Here is a 9,619-nt window from a genome sequence, read left to right on the forward strand (position 1 = left end):
ATTATATGTTGCTGACAAATGGAGGGGAGTCTGAAAGCTTTGATGAATCTTGTCAGAGTGGAGATGCGAGCAAGTGGGAGTTTGCTGCGAAAGAAGAGAAGAAATCTCTGATCTCCAACCAGACATGGGGACTAGCTGAGTTGCCCATAGGGAAGAAGGCACGTCACAATAAGTGGGTGTATCGAGTGAAAAAGGAGCAAAATGGTTCCAGAAGATACAGAGCCCGACGAGTTGTCAAAGGATTTCAACAGAATATCCAAGGAAGAAAGGATCCGGCGGATATGTTGACAGAGGTAGTGACCTCTCAGAAACTGGAGTTGTGCGCAACTTCAGTTGGCCTTCATGCATAGATGATGAGGGCGGAGCCACACAGAAGAGGAGCTTGATGGGATAGCCTGTTTGGCGTCGGTTTGGTCTCCAAGTGGGAGATTGTTAGGTTTGGGATGGATACCAACCTTCGACGGCGGAGGAGCTCCGACGAGCTCGGAGATGTCGCAGGCGAACGCGACCCTTAGATGGCGAACGCGACCCTCAGTCGGCGAACGCGATGGTGGCTTTGGGCGAACGCGACCCTCGGTGTTTGGCGACTCCGACCCCCGCGTTCAGAGCTCCGACCTCCGCGTTTCAGCGCCCACGCTCGCGTCTGTCGCCAGCCTGTCAAATTTTCGGCTATAAAAGAAGCCCCCCCGAGCCCTAGGGTTTGTGCTTCTCTCCCCCGATCTTCTTGGCGGCGGATTCCCCTAACGCAGTAGCGTTCTCCCCCTAACGCAGCAGCGTTCTCTCAAATCGCAGCAACGATTTCTAATCTCCAGCTCTCAAATAGTGTTTTGAGGGGAGATTAAGAAAGGGATTTAAGAAGAGAGAGAGAAAAGAGAAAAGTGGATTTTATAGTGGGTATTAACACTGTAGCTACAGTATTCAATTTGAGAGATCCCAGTTTAGGGATTTGCTCTTGATTTGTAATTTCTTGTTAGATTAAATAAGAAATTGACTGTGTGGCTCCCGAGGACGTAGGCAGTAGCCGAACCTCGTAAATCTTGTGTACTGTTCTCTATTCTGCGTTTCTGTTGCATTAGGGGTTTAGGCGTTAAAATTCCCAACAGCTTTTAGCTTTCTTCTGATGTTTCGTTAAATTCTTATTAATGAAACAACAAGGGTTTGTCAAAAATCACTAGCGGTATGTGCTTATTCACAAGTACACATATGACATGGTTTAGTTTTTATTTTATTTTATGACATGGTTTAGTTTTTTTTAATTGCCTATTCAAATTTCTAGTGAACTTTTGTGTGTGCGTGTGTAGGCTGGCAATGGATGTTCTCTCAAGTGCCGATGTGCAGGCTGTCAGAATTCATATGGCAAAAGACAAGGTAAATGAATTCTATTTAGAAATTCATCAGTTGACAGGAAACAAATTTGTTGGTATTTAGTTGTAATAGAACTGCTAACGTTACTTTCAATATGAGATGGCTGAATACTGCAATAATGTACTGATATTATTCGATGTTGTAATACAAGCCTCGTATTGATGTATGGTACTTCAGTGCACGACAAATAAATGTAGGATGTATGTAAATACTTTGAGTCAAAAGGTGAACACATTTTATGAGACTAATGGATTTGTGTTTGCTAGTTGATTGACTCTACAATAAAGAAACTGATATTATTTGAGCTACGTTCATCATTTAATGTGAATTTAAGATAATGGATTTCTTTTTGGCATAAATTGGTAGGGTGATGCATATTTTCTATTATTTGCATCTTTTTTCTTCAGGAACCGAGCTGGTTATCCAATCGGTAAGTAGGAGGGGCAGGAAGCCTAAGAATTCAATTGATGGGAGGATATTGATTGGGAATTCAAAAACAATCGACCATCAACCTATTCAAAGCTCAATGTAAGAGTCTGAAATTTTGCGTTAGTGCATCCAGATGTTCATTTATTTTTCAATTTATTTTACCGAATCATGTCATTGGATTCACAGGGAAAATGGTCAGATTGTTTTAAATCATGATAATCAATTACCAAGCATAGTACCAGGTAATTTATTCAAATTCTGAAGTTCTTTCAGTTATCTCATCTCATTTGAGTAGTAAACTTCTGCTTTTGTTGATTCAGAAACCAGAGAACGTCAAACTTCATAGGAAACTTTGATTCTTAGTAGAGTTATGCCTGAAGCTAATGAGAATGTGAGTTTATCGGAGGCTCAAAATGCTGCTGACGCTAGTTCTGCACAATCGGAGTTAATCCAAGGATCATCAGATCGCAGTGATGAGTATATGCAGCATCGAAGCCCAATACACCTAACTAGAGGCTCTCTTGTTCTCTGACAATCTGATCTCCTAAGTATAGAGATAGGCATATAATTTAGAATTCTAGCAGACTTTTATTACTGTCAACAACAATTTTGACAGGGTCTCTTTTGGTATTGAAGGTATTAGGATGGTGGTGTTGCTTTGCTGATGTTCTCTTCTACGACATTGTTATCTGCTGCAATATAATATGGTATGAAACTCATTAAATGTTTATATATTCTTAGACAGAAAATTGACAGAAAATTGATGAGGTTGATCCTTGGCTTTAACTATGCATAGGAGGTGGCTGAGGGGTGAGCAGTCGAGCTGTAGAGTCATCCTTCTCCTTCCAGATGTCGGCTGACGATTGGAAGGGAGGTCACTCAAGTACCAAAGAGAAATGGCTTCTTAGTATCCTGGATTTGATAGAAGAGGTAAGGTGTAGGATAGGTCGGCTGCTTGGCCGTCCTTCTCTCTCCAGGTGACGGCTGGCGATTGGAGGAGAAGTCATTCGTGCACAGAAAAGCATCATGGCAATCTTCTGGGAAATGACTAGTAAGAAAAATAAGCGGCTTGCGCACGAGGTTTGTCAGAATGGAGATCTTGATGGGACTAATCAATACTGTTGTATCGATTGATATCTGAAGTGAACTTGGTCGGCTATGATCCCTTTAGTCGAGGCGGGTTAATCTGCGAGCCATCATTATGATTTGGCGACCCGATAGTTGAGTGAGCTTTGGGTCGGGCGTATGGTCGAGTCATCTGCTCGAGGAGTCGTCTTAATTGCGAGGGGGAGATTGATCCCGCACTTCGAGTTGGTCATGATGACCCTTGATCGAAATATGGCTTGTCTGCTCGTCTGGTCGAGAGACTTGACCTTGGCTGGGCTTTTGAGCCTCTAAGTTGGTTTGGACCATAGCTCTCTTAGGCTTATGCAGACATTATCCCGACGTCTCTAGTCCTTTGTGAGTAAATAAACCATAAAACATATATGATAGTATATATATATAATATATAATATATACTATTATATATATATATATATATTAATATATACTATATATATATATATATATATACTATATATATATATATAGAGAGAAGAGACTGAGGAGAGAGAGAGAGACGGGAGAGGAGAGAGAAGAAGCAGAGAAGAGAGAGAGAGAGCAGAGATAATAGGCTATCCTTGTCATAGGAAGGGGATTTCGCTACTATAATAACGCCTCTAAAATCAAGATTGAGCCGACAGTTGTGGATAGATCCGTTCTGTTGAACTTGACTACATAGGTTCTAAAACACCAAACACACCAGTTGGGTGAACCCGTCGTCGGTTTGACCCTTCATCCACTCGTATCAATTTTTAACGGTTTGACATGAATAGAACTTGTTCCACAGGCTCGATTGGAGGTCAAACGACGACGGATTTCACCCCAAACCTTTGTGTGTTTTGGGTTTTAAAGAATATGTAAAAAAAAGAAAAAATCAGTTCAACGGAGGGATCATCCACAATGTCGCTCAATCATGTGATTTTTAGAGCGTCAGAGGATGAATCCCTTCCCTATGACAAGGATACCCATATCTCAATATAATATACTATATATATATAGTATATAGTATATATATATAATATATTAGTATACTATATATATAATAATAGGGAAAGTGAATCTAAGGTGACAACTTAGGCCTCCCACCTAAGAGGACGCGGCCTAAAATCACATCAATTTCTAATGTTTTTTGCGATCGGCTCGTTGAATTTTTGATCTACACGTTCTTAAATCCAAACACACCAATTTTTGGGGTGAACCAATCATGTTTTGAACGCCTTTATCACTCGTTGTATTTTAACGTTTCGAGATGCGAATAGAACTTTTTGCACGGCTCAACGATATGGTCAAACCACACGCGTGTTCACCCCAAAATTGGTGGGTTTGAGTTAAGCAACGTCGTAGATCAAGTTCAACGGATCGGATCGTAAAAAAATTTAGGAAATGATGTTGATTCTAGGCCGCGTCCTTAGGGTGGAGCCTAGGGTGTACTTTAGATTCACTTTTCCCTATGATATAATAATATATAATATAATATATATATATATATACGTATATAATATGTAGAGAGAGAACTGGAGTATGCTTGGCTACAAGCACCAAGTTGTTAAGTTTTTGTGCTGGTAGTGAGGTGAACACCATTCTCCTCTACTCATTAATAACGGGCTCATGAATTTCCCATGGATGGGGGAGTGAGTTGGGAAATTGAATGATGTTGGAGGGAATATGGCACCTCACCTACCAAGCATAAAATTTGTGCTTGAATACATATATAACTCATTTTTCTCCATAGGATTTTAATGAGCTGAGAGGGATGTTGTCACCTCACTACTAAGCACAAAACTTGTGTTTGATACCAACGTATAAACTTATGCTTGATGAACGTAATCGACCGTAAATTTCTAAATGCGAGTTTTAAATAATTTTCTTGAATTTAAATGATAAATATTATTTTCTTAAAAGTATTTGTATTATTCAATTTCCTCTAGACTTTCAATGAATTTAAAAAATACGGTATATATTCTATTTAATAGTTTTGCTAATTATAAATTTTTATTTTTGGTAAATTTTTAAATAAATAGTTAATTATTCGATTATTATTATTTTTTATTATTTGATCATAATTTTAATATATATTTTGAATAAATTTTTATGAAATATTTTTAAATTATTTAAGGGGGTATTTCTTCCCTGTGTTTTTCTTTCTCAAACCGTATTGTCACTCTGTATTCTCTCTCCTCTCTCCCCTAAATTCCCAAATTTCACGCAAATCCCAAACCTGTGGTTCCCATATTCACATACCACATCCTCGCCCAACCAACCTATCAGTACTCTCTCTTTCTCATCTAAAATCTCCCCTCGGTTCTCACTCTCTCTCTCACTATCACTTAATCTCACACTCAATCACTATCAATTTCTCCTCCCTCTCACAATCGACAAACACACCTATCAACTTCAATCCTCCTCTTCCCCGGTCAACTCCCGCAGCCACCCTTCCACCCTCCTTCTCCTCCTCTCTTCACCCAAGAAACCCACAAGCTCACTCTCCCTTCTTCTCCATAGAACTCTCTCTCTTCACCATCCTCTCTCCACCCACCTCAACCCGCCATCTCCGCGCGACACTCGCCGCTGGCCTAGAGTCGACGAACCGCCACCCCATCAAAACCCCACCCCCCGCCAAGCTCCCCTCCCCCAGCTCCGCCATACGTCGTCAAACCAACCCGCGCCAACTAGACGCCGCCTCGAGCTCGCCCAACCCGCTCCTCCCCGCTCCTTCCCGCCATCGTCGCCTCAAACCCGTTCGTCGCTCACCGTCACCTACCAGCTCCTCCTCCCTAACAACACCCGCGCAGCCCCCGACCCTCCTCAACGCCCGCCTCATCGCCCAAGCCCTCTCGTCGCACACTCTCTTAAGCTCTGCCCCCCCCCCCCCACTCCGGCGCCTCCATCAACCGGCAGCACCCCCCGTCGCCCATCCGCTGCCAACTCACACCACCTCGTCGCCGTTGACGTCAACTGTCTGCTCCACAGCGACCAACTCTCGCCGATCTCTAGCGCTTGACACCACCCAAGACCGAACCGCTGCCCCTCCCTCTCTTCAGCTCCTCCCTGCTCGCGCGCCCATTCCAAGCCTGCGAGGCTCCTGAGACCAGCCTCCAGCACGAAGCTCCCTCCACCAAAGCCTCCGCCTCGCCGTGCCTCAGCTCATCAACCGCCGCTGCCTGTCTTGTAGCCGTAGCCTCCTCGACCCGCTACATGCGTCGCTGAAACAGTAAGCAACAAACAACGGACAACCCGCCACTTTCAATCGATCCACCGCATCCGCGAAACAGCCGCCTCGCTCCCAGGCCCTTGGCCTCCGTAGGCAAGATCCCACTTGCTCAGAACTGGAATTTTTATAAATTTATTATGAATTATCCTGTAATATTTAGGCATCTGTGATATAACTATCTGTGTGGGTTTGTTTGATGAATAAATTAGAATAATCATAATTATGGTGATTAAATGTGATTATCAGAATAATTAGATAAATAAAGAATTTCTTTTGACGTAGATATTTTTGGATAATTAATAATAATAAAGAAATTATTTGAGAAAAAAGAATCATTTTATAATAACTAATAATTAAATTTTAAAATATTATCTTGTTGGAAGAAATTTATTTTAGAATGATAAATATTAAAAAAAAAAATTATTATTGTGGAAAGTGGCTAATTTTGAATTAATGAATTTTATCTTATAAAAGATTATCATCCAACACGCTCGTGGTCGCAAGCTGCTCTACAGCGTAGAGCCAATCTATATCTTGTCCAGGCCTTCTGGAACTTGATGCTCCTGGATCAGTGGGGTCTTGCTAACAGATGAGGAGGCATATCGTCAGAAGGAAGAACTCGGCTTGGGTATTCATCAATACACTGTTCGTCCTCCTTGCTTGAGTTTCAAACAAACTTACGCAAAGCTCGTCCCGAGTGCACTGAGGAATCTATCCTGTTGAGCGGTCTGTGAAGGTATCCCATGAAACGGTCCTCCAATGAGCCTTCTCGCATCCCAAATCCGAGCTGTATCGGAGCTGAACACCATGAGATCTTACCCATCTTGCAGGGGAATACGAGCGTCCCGTAAGGATATCTCCGTGACTTAAGGAACTCCTCTGCTGCAAAGGGTCATCGGCACCAGAGGAAAGAAGGAGGTCCATATACCAGAACTCTCTAACACCAGGCTCCGCAGCGAGGAGGGATGCTGGGGCTGAGGCTCCCGCTGTAGCTGCCTGCTAGAGGCTGCTGATTTTGTGGCCAACCCCGTGAATATCCAAAAAGGCCTGGCGCGGATCTACGATCGGGGGGCACTTGGCCCTGCTACTAGACGGGTTTATCGTTCTTATGAGTTCTACGCCACCATATTTCTGAGAAACGAGAGGATCAAAAAAAATTTAGCGGTTAAAATCAAACAATATATTGGAAAATAGTAACTAAAAAATATTTTAGCTAATACATAGAAACTTAATTGTAGTCTTACAGATCTAAAAATATATGTATTTGAATCGTTCAGTACATCTTACTAGTTGGAACTCGGACGTGACCTACTAGGCCACCACTAAAAGCTGTCACCCCCGCTTTCAAAAGATACCAGGGAATCGGAACGTGAAACAGTCTGCGACGTATTAAAATTGAGAAGAAATATACACTATCATTTTTTCTTTTTTTTCCTTCTCAATCCAATACGCTAAGCGTCAATACATAAATCTCAATACACAGGTCCCCCGATCCCACAATCAGGCAAAATATAAAGACAATCCAGAATAAGAATACAATATATCATCCATGGTGAATCCATCCCGAGATAAAAATATGGGTCCAAACATTCCGCTTATTTACAAAAAGTCCAACTAGAAAATAAGAAATACATAGCATAAAGAAAGTACTGTTAACTACTAAACCATCATCAAACTAAAAAAGTACGGTAAAAGAGTTTTAATGTCCAACTATACCTATCGGAGAAAACTAGCTATGGGGCCTTCAGCTGGTTCTTCTACTCCTTCTGTAAGACCCTCTTGCTAAGAATCATCTGGCTCCTCGTACGATTCCCGAACTGAGGTTGCTGTCCGGTCTCCTAAATCTGACGTACACCAGAAAATTAGGTAGTACGTCAGGCGTGTATAAACACACGTAAGATCCCCAAGGCAAGAAACAACAATAACAAATTGATAATCATATGCATTGGTCAATGCGATAACACAAACCTAGAAACTAGAACATATGATGATATAATAACGTATAGGCATATCAACTAGAATACTAATAATCAGAAGAATCAAAAATCAAAAGTAACAAGATCAGCAGGGTAGCCGATCAGAAACCATCAAGGCAACAAGGTTATACAATTAGACTGGAATTAATACTTAAAAATCTACACACAAGAGACGTAGTACGGTCGGAAGGAAATAATCAAACAAGGAAAGCCTCATGGTATATATCATAGTCTCGAATTGTAAATAATTAATATTATTTCCGTCTATGTATGAAAGAAACAGCAGGTGAATCACGTCTCCACAGAATCTATACTTAGGCCAAGATCTAAAGTCTGTAACTAGTCATCGCTACAACAGGTCACTGACTCATATTATCGGATACTGATAGATCGGATCACCAATATTCCTAACTCTCGGACCTCACACCGGTGATACACAACTTCACCGTGCGAGCCGGAATACACAATAATCACAAATATCTCCGCTCCTCAGACCCACCCAGTGGACTACACAAACTTCACCGGCGCGAGCCCGGAATACACAAAATATCTCAACTCAATTAGACCACCCCAGTGAACTACACAAACTGTTCACAGGCACGAGGCCCAGAAATACATCAAATAGCGTATATTCGATCACATGAAACATGGACTTTCCCACCCCAACTCTTCTCGTTTGCTAAGTCCAACACACACACAAGTCTCTAGGTCTTATTCATGTCACCACAGGTCACTATAGTCATAAACTCCACGATTCTATCACTTAACAGGATAATCAATGCAGCTAATCAGGTAATAATATCATAGCATATCCAGATAATCAAAATTAAGAATTGAATCATGAAATTGGTTCTAAAATAATCTTTTGACATTACAATCTGTTTACTTCAAAAATCTTTTTTTTCTAAATAAATTCTTTTCTCATTATAATAATTCTAAAAAAATATATTTTAAAATACTAAATTCATAAATTCAAAACCTAATCTTTTTATAAGATAAATTCCATTAATTCAAATAGCCATATTCCAAATACGATAATTTTTTTTTTTTAATATTTATTCATTCTAAAATAAATTTCTTCCAACAAGATAATATTTCTAAAATTTAATTATAGTTAATTACTAAAATGATTCTTTTTTCTCAAATAATTTCTTGTTAATTATTATAATTATGCCAAAATATTCTACTGCAAAAAAATTCTTTATTTATCATAATTATTCTGATAATCACATTTATCACATAATTATGAATTATTCTGAATTTATTCATCAAACAAACCCGACACAGATAGTTATATCACAGATCCTTAAATTTAGCAGGATAATTCATAATAAATTCTATAAAAATTCAGTTCTGAGCAAGTGGGATCTTGCCTACGGAGGGCCAGGGGCCTGGGGAAGCGACGGCGCTGTTTCGCGATGCGGTGCGATCGATTGAAAGTGGCGAGGTTGTCGTTGTTTGTTGCTTACTGTTTCACGCGACGCATGTAGCGGGTCGAGGAGGCTACGGCTACAAGGGAGGCAGCGGCGGTTGA

At 40.7% G+C, this 9,619-nt stretch overlaps 1 long non-coding RNA gene across 2 annotated transcripts; it reads left to right on the forward strand.

The window, feature by feature from the left end:
- The first annotated feature begins 1,075 nt into the window (after window positions 1-1,075).
- LOC109827985 lies at window positions 1,076-3,217 on the forward strand. Of its 2 annotated transcripts, XR_002243551.1 has the most exons (6): window positions 1,076-1,368; window positions 1,773-1,893; window positions 1,981-2,036; window positions 2,115-2,342; window positions 2,431-2,501; window positions 2,591-3,217. It is a non-coding gene; the product is annotated as an uncharacterized LOC109827985 (long non-coding RNA). The 2 variants fall into 2 exon arrangements; XR_002243550.1 differs by having other exon boundaries at window positions 2,115-2,501; window positions 2,591-3,216.
- Window positions 3,218-9,619: the final 6,402 nt, after the last annotated feature.

Source organism: Asparagus officinalis, unplaced genomic scaffold (assembly GCF_001876935.1).
Source record: "Asparagus officinalis unplaced genomic scaffold, Aspof.V1 AsparagusV1_Un600, whole genome shotgun sequence".
Classification (NCBI taxonomy): Eukaryota; Viridiplantae; Streptophyta; class Magnoliopsida; order Asparagales; family Asparagaceae; genus Asparagus; species Asparagus officinalis.